Below are 10,875 nucleotides of genomic sequence, written 5' to 3'. Positions count from 1 at the left end.
CCACGGAATCATGATAATAAAACCCCAAAAGATCTTAGAATTCATTTCAGTGAACTCTTACCTTTTACAAATTTGACAGGATTCCTCGAGGCATGTTAGCGGCTGAGCCAGTCCTGAAATTCAGGCCTCTTGAATTCCGCATTCTATTGCCTCATGCTTCTGAGTCTTGCTTTGCCTCTGCCCAGTGGGCATGGAAGGATCTAGCGACCTTTCTTTATTAAAAGGTCATTGAGACAATGTCTAGAAAATGTGCAGAGCTTCTTGGAAGACACACCTGACAATCACTATGTTGGTAATAAGGAATGGATCATATTGAACAAATGACTATGTCTGGTCAGAAGTAAGTGGTCAGTAATTGTGAAGAAATGAATAACTGGCATTCCTGAGGGCTTACTGAGGGTCAGGCACGGTGCCGAGGTGCTTTCCAGCATTGTTTCATTCATCCTCCAAACAGCCCAACTTTCTTTGGTGGAAACTGAAGTTAAGTGTAACTTGTCCAGCATCTTTCAGGTACTCGCTGATGGGGCTGAGATTCCCTTCTGAGACACTTTCATTCCTGAAGCCCTGCTCCCAGACAACAGGCTTAATGGCTTATGCTGGATATTGGTTTCCTAGAGAATCGGAGAGCAAAGAATCTACAGAGAGGCCATTCCAGATTCTTGGATATCGTTCCAAAAAGACAGAATGACAGAGGACAAATCGACTTGCACACTGCTTTGCTTATACCTCTCTCAAAGCCTTATTTTCATTCTGCACTGTGTTTGGCTCAGTGCTCTCTACCATGGCTTAATTCATTCACTTTGAATGAGTAAAATATTTTCAGGAATGAGGTCTGTGTACTTTCACAAGTTATTCCAGACACTTTCACCTAAACTTCCAAGAAGTTTTTCCTCATATTAATGGAACCCCTCCCTAATCTATTAGTGTCCTATTCCATGGATTTAGGATTACATCCTGTTTCCCTGTGGAATGCAGGGAATCATTCTTTGGTTCCTGTCTACGTCAACCAGTTAAAGCTGTGGAGGTCTTTGAGCTGTGCAAGCCCACTTATACAAGTTTGGTTTTTTTTTCCCCAATAAATACTATAAATATATTTTCTCTTTTTTATGTTTCCTTAATAACGTGTTCTTTTCTCTAGCTTACTTTATTGTAAGATTATAGTTTATAATACTTATAACTTACAGAATATATGTTCATCGACTTTATATTGTTGGCAAGGCTTACTGTCAATAGTAGGATATTAGTAGTTAAGTTTTTGGGGAGTCACGAGTTATACGTGGATTTTCAACTGCATGGGAGGGAGTGGTAACTCCAACATCGTTAAAGCATCCACTGTATTCTTTCCTGGTTCGGTCACATTACTATCACTTCTAGCATCTTGGAATCAGAGGACCTGTAGGCATCGTGTACTTCAATCTCCTCTTGTTATGTGAGGAAGCCATATTCTAGAGAGGAAGGCCAATCAGCCTGTGGTCACACTGAAAAGCTTATTGGCTTTTCTGAGTATTTAGACAGACTTCTGAGTATGTGAAGCTATGTCTCTACCTCAGAGAGAAATCATCATTTTTGGAAAGTGACTTGGCCATTGCCATGTCAGATAGTAAACAGATCAAAGGTGAAAGGGTGTGAATCAGAAGAGAAAGTCTCCGGAAAGGGACGGCCATCTCCCTCCCACTTCTGCTCTGTCAAGAAGAGATGCCCTCCTCAGCTGGCAGGTCAGCCGCAGTGTGGGAGAAATTAGTGGAAATTCCCTCTCTGAGGCAGCTTTGGAAGTTCCCAGATCCTGTGAAAGAGAATCTGCTTGAGGGAGTCTGCATTCCAGATTCCGGGCGTGGGGCCAGGAACATCGCACACGGTCTAAGGCTGCCCAGGGATGAAACAGCCAGGCAAAGGGCGTGGGAGGCAGAGCCAAAGTTTTGCTGCTCCCTAGAATCCCCAGGCCCCTTGGGGCCCCCTTTTTTATCAAATCTTAGATGAGAAATGAAAATGTTCTTTTTGGTGAATAATCCTTTCTTCCTTCCTCTCAGTGGGCTGCCGCGCCCCCTAACCAGCATCCTACACGTGGGCCTTTGTCATCGCCCAAGACTCTCACTCAGTGTTAGGGGTGAAGAAAGGGGAAACTAAGAGTGAGCTTTCTAGAAATATTAGAAGCCCGCACCTCACCCTCAGAAGGTCACTTGCTCCCCTTCCCCATCTCGCGCAGCCTTCATCTGTTTGTGGACGCTGCCCCCACCCCCCACAGGCCCTTGACTGAGACCCATCAGGTCTTTTTTAGACGACTTCCCCATGTCTCTCCTTCAGCCTCTCCTATTCTCCAGGGTAGTTATGAGCTCTAGGTAGACAGGAGCCTCTTTCCCCTATTCTGTAATCCTTTGCCTTTTAAAGACTAGAAATTCATTCTTTACTCTTACCCAGAATATCAGATATGAACAAAACCTTAGAGGTCATCTTCCTATTTCACTGATGGGGAAACTGAAGTCAAGAAAGAGTCAGTGACAGGCCCGAGGCGACTAGTAGACACATGGAAGAGGCACATGACTAGAAAACACATGTGGTAGTTTGTTCATTTCTGGGCTCTCGGTGTAGCATTCTGTTTTACACACTGCACAAGCTCCTTACTACAACACTTATGCAGTCAGCATCTACTCTGTGCAGAGCCTAAGGTAGGCGACTGGGGGCGAGGGTCATAATTGAACTAGATATGAAGCGTGCTTTCCAGAGGAGATGATAAAGTAAGATTCCATAGGAAGTAGGACTGAGTTTATGAATAAACCTGAGCAGTGTGGTCACCCCAGGAATCTGGCATTTCCTTTGTTCTGGGATGGATGTCCCCTACATCTATTTGCTTGAAGCAGCCAAGGGTATGGGAGGGAGCAGTGGTAGGGATAGAGAGTTATGGGAAGCGAAAGGGAAGAATCACTTGCCACGGCCTTGGTTGGTTGGGGGTGGTGAGTGGTGTTTCGGCCAAGTGGGGGCTTGTCCCTAAGGCTGTCTTCTGGGCTGGCCCTCATAGACGAGCACTGAAGCGCTATGGTGAGTGTGCTGCTGTGGGTGAGGGAGTTGAATCTGAATAAACTGCTAGGTTAACGGCAGTGTGAGGCACTCCACAGTTTCCTCGATAGACTACAGCCAAGAGCAGCAAAGCAAGGGAGAAGCCACTTTCCTCACCTGGGGTATGTGTTGCCCAAGGTGGCCCGAGTAGTGAGATGAAGGGGTCAAGGGGACTGGTGAGCACATTTGAGGTACCCCATGAAGGCACTGAACTGGAGATGTCTTAGGGAAACAGAGATCATGGAGAGCAGGAGATGGAGACAGAGAAACACTGTTTTTGACAGCTTTTCATCAAATCCTTATTATAGTACCTGTGCTGAGTCCACCTGAGAGAAACTCAAGTAACACAAAATTATTGCAGTAGTAGGAGAGATGCAGAGCTCTGAAAGACCCAGCTAAGGGGCTCAGGGAAGTCTTCATGGTGGTAAATTTAAGATGGGCTCAAGGGTTGGTAGATTTGGAACCTTGGCTGATTATTCGGTAGAGAAGGAGCTCATTTTGAAGCAACCTTATAGAGATTGCATTTTAAAGAGCTCGTACATCCTCTTGGGAGTTTGTTAAAGTACAGATTCTGATTTAGCAGGTCTTGATGAGCCTGAGATCCTGTGTTTCTAAGCAGCTCCCAGGCTCTGCTGACAATTCTGGTCCAGGGTCCCACTAGATCAACCTTAAAAGGATTCAGCATGGGAAATGCTTGTCAGAGGTGAGAAAAAGTGAGCAGTTAATTTTGTCTAGGCCAGGGTTCCTGTCTGTGGCTCTTGGCGAGGATTCAAGAACCATTTGGAGTAGTCTTCTTCATTTATGTGATTGTGGATTTTTCTGGAGAGAGGGTCTATCACCTCTATTAGATCAGTAAAGGCATTTATGACCTCCAAATAGTTCAGTACCAATGAACTTATCAAGAATGGAGAATTTTAGTCTTTACCCCAGACTGGCTGAATCACAATCTGTAATTTTACTATGTGAAGCTATATTTTTTCTAAGTTCTCTTTCCACTCTCAGATGACTGCCAGTGTGTTTTTAGGTACCCCTGGGATAAACTATAGGGTACATGAAGTAGAGGCTATGCTGGCTGGGCTGGGTGACATGAACAAGAAAAAGACACAGGCAGAAAAGAAGAAAGGAAAAGAGGAGAAAGAATAAGAGACGAGAGGATAGAAAGGAAAGGCAGCCTGGAATCGTAGAAAGAGCTCCAGATGATGTCAGAATACTAGGGCCAGATGCCTGGCTCTGCCTCTAATGAGCTGTTTGGCATTTCTCAGGTCAGTTGGCTTCTTTGGGCCTCTTCTGTGAAGTGTGATTAGTAAAACAGCTGTTCCTAATATTGTCATGAGACTTGGATGAAATAATACACCAAGGGTGCTTTGTAAGCAACATGTAAATAATTGTGCCACTCTAAGGTCTTAAGCAAGCTGGTCTCCAGACAGTTTCGGGGTGCATGCAGCCAGTCCCAGGTAGAAGATTCGTATGTCCCCAATGCACTGCCCAAGCCTCCACCCTTATTTCTTGCTATGAAAGTTTATTCGGCATCTATGTTAGATAATGTAGTGAAGTTTAAACCTTTTAAGCTCTTCCTCATCCCTGCTTTCTTGTCTGCTGTGGACACAGAAAGAGCCTTCGGGGGCTGACAAAAAATGAGGAGTCACAGAGGGCAGCCTCAGAATTGAGTTAGGGCCTCAGCACCTCACACAGCAGCCAGCTCTCACCCGACATCCACATTCTGGCAGGCCTTTGTCCACCTCTAAACCTCGCGTTACCCTTACCTTCATTCTCTGCTTCTTGAACTCTCCATACTCCATCTCTTTGCATGGCTCTTGCCCACGCTGGGTCCCAGTGCCTGGTGTCTTTCATATAGCAGGTTCTCAATAAATATTGTTTGAATCTATGAACAGTCCAAGAATCCCAAGTCATTTCCCCCAAATATCTGAATTGTGGGATGGTTTAACAGTACCACTGACAGCAGACAGGGAAATGAGTTGGGAAGCAAGACTTTTGGTTTCCTGAGTTCCCCATTTCTCCTATTTGGGGGAGAGATAGTGGCAGTGCTGGAGGGATAGTGAGGAGGCACCAGCAGAGCGTGGTTTTCAGGGGCGCCATGGATCCTTCTTTGCAAGTCATCTGTTTCTCTCTCTTGGTTGCAAAATATTGCATACTGAAAAAGGGAAATTTCAGCTGCCCAGAATAGCCCTTTCTGTGCTCGTTTAGTTTTCAGCTGGTTTCCTGGTGGAGCCCCAGGTTGCAAAGCACTGGTTCCATTCAAAAGCTCCTCCTGCATTTACTATAAATTAGAGTCTGAGAGTGAGTCCAAATGAGAATGCAGATGGAGTTTGTCTAGGGGAGGGGAGGAAGTTGGAGAAAACGGTTTTGCAAAGCACACCCATCTTTTCTGATTTAGACACAAGGACTTAAAGTATGACCAAATAATTCAACCCTACAACTTATTTATTGCTTAAAAATATAGCTGGAGTAATGAGAGAAACTTTACAAACTATTGGAGCTATTTACAATGGGGTGGGATAGGCAGGCATGCAGGAGTTAGACATGATCGAGGGCAGGAATGTCTGTCTGTGTAGTTCACTCCTGCATCCCAGTGTTACTACCTAGCAATAGGTACTCAACAGATATGTGATGAATGAATGGATTGAGCTGGGGAGAATCAGAACTAGAGGGGCCATAGAGTTGAAAATCCCTGCCCTGCTTAATTTAAAATGGGAAAAAGAAAGTGCCCAGAATTTTATTGCACTCTTAAATCAGTGCCGACGAGCTGTGAGTATGCATGCGTATGTGTTGTGGGAAGTACCTGATTATACATCACGACATTTTCCAGTGAGACTGCCAACTACATTTTTCCCTAGGGGAAACAATTTTTTGTTTAGAGAAATCTTACTGAGGCAGTAGAAGTCGACACGCATTTTAAATAGGCACTCATTGTTGTGGAGGGAGGGAAGACCTTTTGATGGCCAAAGAGAAGACTGCTTCTCCTCACACCCCTTAGTATGCAAAGCTGGACACATGGGAAGAAATGGACCAGACATTTGCTAAGGACCAAGAGACATCCTAAGGGAAGAGGAATTGAGGACCTTTCTTCTGAGTCCAAAATTACTAGACACTCTTTAAAAGTCTGAGGAGGTTCTTACTAGATTGCAGTCTGAGTCCCAACCCAGGCTGAGAAGTCAAGGAGCGAGGGCTTAGGGGGGAAGACCTTTGGGATCCTCCATATGGATGCAGCAGTCATGCTTCGAGGGCAATGGCCAAACCTGTGAGTTTAAACTGAACACTCTGCAACCTTGGGAAACCAAGGTGGCATCTTGGCCAAGACTGAAGGGGGCATTATTAGAGCAAGGAACAGGGGAATACTTTGGGCGGTGTGTGTTCAGTTATCTATAGTTAACACTCGAGTCAGTGACAGAAGCAATGGCAGCCAGGAACCCTGGTCACTGATTACTGGGTCAGATCAACCAGCTCTCACTTTGCTGGAAATTTAGCAGCAGGATTTGTCAGCTGGAATGAATAGGTCCCCAAGGTTCTTGGGCACTGTGAGGAAGTTGGGAGAGGGCATTTAAGCATGAACGATTAGATTTCCTCCTAATCTAGACAACTCGGGGTGCCAGTGATTAACTGAGCATAATAAAAGAGGTCTGACCCACTTGTGCCCCGAGCTAACAAAAGGGACTATATCAGTTATACATCCACATTTCTTCATTGTGGACAGTTCACTGCTCAAGCACATCATGTGTCCGCTTCCTTTTCCCCACTTCATTCCCAATATATTTAGGATGTACTTTCATTCCAAATTTATGACAAGATTTCTCATTATATAATTCTGATTTCATGATGATGATAAACATTAATTTTAGGTATTAATTGAATGCTTTCTAGAACTTGTGTGCAGTTAATTAGGTAAGGTTTCAAAATTAAGGTACTTACAATTTAATTTCTTGTGTATGCTTTAGGAATTCATTAAGTCCTGTGAATCTAATAAGAGCATTGTAATGAAGGTGAAACTGGTATTATCATTTCGTTTTACAGATGGGGAAATTGAGGCTTAGAGGTTGACTTGTTCAAGGACAAAGAAGCTGGGAAGTAGGATTGCTGGGATTGGAATTCAGGTTTTTCCTTCGAAGGCCAGTGTTCTTTATGCTTCCTTCTCCTGGTTATTTTCCTTTCCCTTCATCCTGAAGATTATCTTTTAAGATGACTTCCATCCCCTGAGTAAGGCTTGGTAAAGAGGTGGAAGGTTAAGGGAAGGAAAAGTTTAGGGTATGCAAATGAACTAATAGGGAAGTTCTCTAACATCCTCTGGGTCTCTCTTCAAATGAATTCATCGCAGCTACTACTCCGCGGCCACTCTCTAGATTTTGTCATCTTCCCGAACTTCTCCATTTCATGGCATTCGACTTAGTAATCCATTTCTTTGACCACAGCCTTTCACTTCCTTCCTTTTCAGTAACTCTATATCTACCATGTCAGCTCTATATCTATGTCAACTCCTCTAGGTCCCTCGCTTTTTACCTGGCTTCCTTTCCTTCCTAGACCCACCTGGTGTTGGTCACATCTCACCACCATAGTGATTCTTCATGTCTCTGATTTTGTCTCCTCACTTGCCAGTGCCTAAATCATCTGATCAACCCCCTTATTCTTGATCACTCCTAGGATATCAAGATTTCTGAAAGTCCTGCTCCCCCTGATGACTACGCCAGCAATCCTTTCATTTATCCTAATTATTTCTTTCTGCTGTACTCCACAGTAGCATTCCAAACCTTCACCATTCCCTTCCATCTCTTGCTCTAGCCTCAGGCTTCAGCACTCTTGTGAGACAATATATTCCCCATTAAAAGCAGGGACTATGACATTCCCTCAAGGCTCACCCCCATGCCCGTATCAAAACTTAAATCCATCTTCATGTTATCAAATCTCTTCTCTCCTGCTTTAGAAGAAGAGCTGATTTCTCTTATTGAGGATCACTGATCAATCTATATCCTTAATCTCCCACAGCCTTTTCCAGAACCTGGCATTCTCCATTAATTCCATGCCTCTTCTATCTCCCTCTTTCCACTCTTCCTTTTCCTTCTTCCAACCAACATGCTCAAGTCTTCTTCATTGTTAAAAAAAAGAAAAAGTATTTTCTATAACCCCTTCTTCCCTCAAGCAGTTACTCTCTTCTCTCTTACTTTCTTTTCATGGGAAAAATTATTGCAATTCTTGAATAATTCATGTTTAGTTGTGTTCTCTACATTCACACCCACAACTAATCCTTTAATTTGCTGCTGTGTACTTTTTACATCCATCACTCAGCTGAATTTTGTATGGTCTCTTTAGTGACCTCCTCATTGCTTAATATAAAAAATTTTTCATAACTTGATTTAATGTGAAATTACTGCCAAGTTATCACTGTCACAACCCCCTCTTTCAGAAAATCCGCTCCTCTATTGTGTCTAGGCTCTGTTATTTTTTCAATTACTCTCTGCTTCTTCTTTTTTCTACTGTATTCACTGATTTCTGCGTTCATTCCTAAATACTGGTCTTCTCTAAGGATTCATACTTTTGCTCTCACTGGTCACAAGGATTTGCAAACTGGTTGCCCATCCCTTTGGATGAAGCTCATTATCACAGGTTTACCAGAGACTACCTTTCTCTTTTCTCCTCCACAATCTCTCCACTATCTATTTCTTGGCTCCTTTTACTCTCTTATCTGTCTGGCCCCTGTTATAATAGAATTTTTATCCTAGGTCTATACTCTTTTTCTTATGGACTCCCACATTTAAACTCTCATTATCCAGCAAGATACTCTTTAGTTGAGCTCTAGACTGGTGTTTCTATCTATCCACTGGTCATTTATACCTGAATAACACTCAACTTCAAGAAATTCATTCTTTCTTGATTGTGTTTCTCCTTTTCCCACCTCTCTTCTTTCTTGTTTCTTGCTTTCTTTCTTTCTTTCTTTCTTTCTTTCTTTCTTTCTTTCTTTCCATCTTTCAACCTAGATATAATAAACCCCTGTGACAGATGAAAATTTCTACCTTAGAGGGCTTTGAGGAATTAGGTGGTTGGAAGATGTAGTATAGGACTGATGTTTAAGTTGTATTTGCATAAAGAAGCACATTATTGTTAGTTTATTCATTTAGGGGTCACTTTAGGTGGGAGAATGTACGGAGAATTTTTGAGGAGGGTTTTCAAAGTTCTTCAAACCATCCCTTGATGTTCATACTGTGTGTGCCTACTTTGCCAGGTACCATGCTGAGTGTAAGGAATGTAGATAAATCCTGATCCACAGTCCCTGGTCTCATCATGCTACTCCTAGATCTGTTTCTTCTACTGAGAACTCAGATGCCTACTTACCCTGATGGCCAAGCTAGAAAGCAGAGAGCCAGTTTTAGATTTTTCTCTCCATGTCCTTTCACATCCAGTTTATCACTAAGATCTGACCCTGCACTTTTGGAGTGTCTCATGTATTTATTTCCTCTTCCTCATCCCAAATGACACTGTCTCAGTCTGAGTTCTATTAAAACATTTGAATGTGATTTCTTGCAAGAGAAGCTCTACCATCCAGTTCATCCTCTGTACTAATAGAAAGTTTATCTATCCCAAACCATCAATGTGATTTGCTAAAGATGTTCCAGTAGCTCTCTCTATCTACTTTTTGGAGTTGAATTCTTTAGTATGGCCATCAAGAGGCTCCAGCATACCATTTAGGCTATATATCACTCAGGAATCACTCTTTTAAAATACCCTTGACTGTAGTAACACCAATTGGCTCGTCTTTCCCAGAACGCAGCCCTTGCATGCATGGTTTCTTTTTTCTGGAAAGAAAGCTGGACCGTCTCCAAGAAGTCTTTCCAAACACACAATCCTTTGTCTTCCCTTAAAATTCTGCACTTTCCTGTTTACAATACTTGATTGCACTCTGTATTTTAAAGGTTAGTTATGTGTATGTCTTCACCATACTATTACTAAGTATAGGCAGGAACTACCTATTCTTCTTTGACTCTATCTCAGCACCTAGGACAGGGCTGACATTCATTCATTCATTCATTCATTCATTCACCTTTCATTTATTTTTTCACTTAACAAGCAGTAATTAATAACTTAATTACTAGACATGAGCTCTATACTAGGCATATATTTACTGAATGAATGAATGAAGAGCCTGAGAATGGTTAGACCTCAGCTAAACAAAGGGGTCAAAATCTGAAAAAAAAATCTGGCTCCTGATTTTTGACTGTAGTTTGACTGTGTCTGAGCTGCATTGAGCATTCACTCAATAAACTTACCCTTCTCACTGACTCGCTGTAATACCTTGGCTCAGTGGTTGGCTATCTTGGGCTCTCCTCTGCAGAAGGGAAATGATAAATCTCTGAATGTCTTTATAATTCTGAGTTTCATTTGTTCTATCACTTCTTCACTGTCAAGGCAGCTGCAAAGGAAGGAAATACCTCAGTTTTGGAAATTCCCCATTGGAAGGGACACCAGACTTCAGGCTCATAGCCAACTATTTGCATTATTTTACTTCATACCCATAATAGTACTGTAGAACAAGCAGGTCAGGGACAATCATGCCATCATATAGAGAGGTCAAATAACCTGCCCAAGGTTAAATGCAAGAAGGTGATGGAGAAAGGATTGGAAAGCAGGTGTTCTGCATCTACAACCAGCCCTGTTTGAACTTTCCAATACTGCTTTGCCATGCTTCTTGGCAAGAAAGCGTTGTCCAGGCACCCAGATTTGAAACCCAGTGAGGTCTGCAGTAAGGTCTGCTCTCACACGTCGGCCAAGACCACATCCTTTTCTTTCCTGCTTCTCAAATGTGTTTTGCAATGTAATTGT

The sequence above is a fragment of the Rousettus aegyptiacus genome, unplaced genomic scaffold (assembly GCF_014176215.1).
Source record: "Rousettus aegyptiacus isolate mRouAeg1 unplaced genomic scaffold, mRouAeg1.p scaffold_m13_p_6, whole genome shotgun sequence".
In the NCBI taxonomy this organism is placed as follows: domain Eukaryota; kingdom Metazoa; phylum Chordata; class Mammalia; order Chiroptera; family Pteropodidae; genus Rousettus; species Rousettus aegyptiacus.
Note: the sequence above shows the minus strand (reverse complement) of the source record.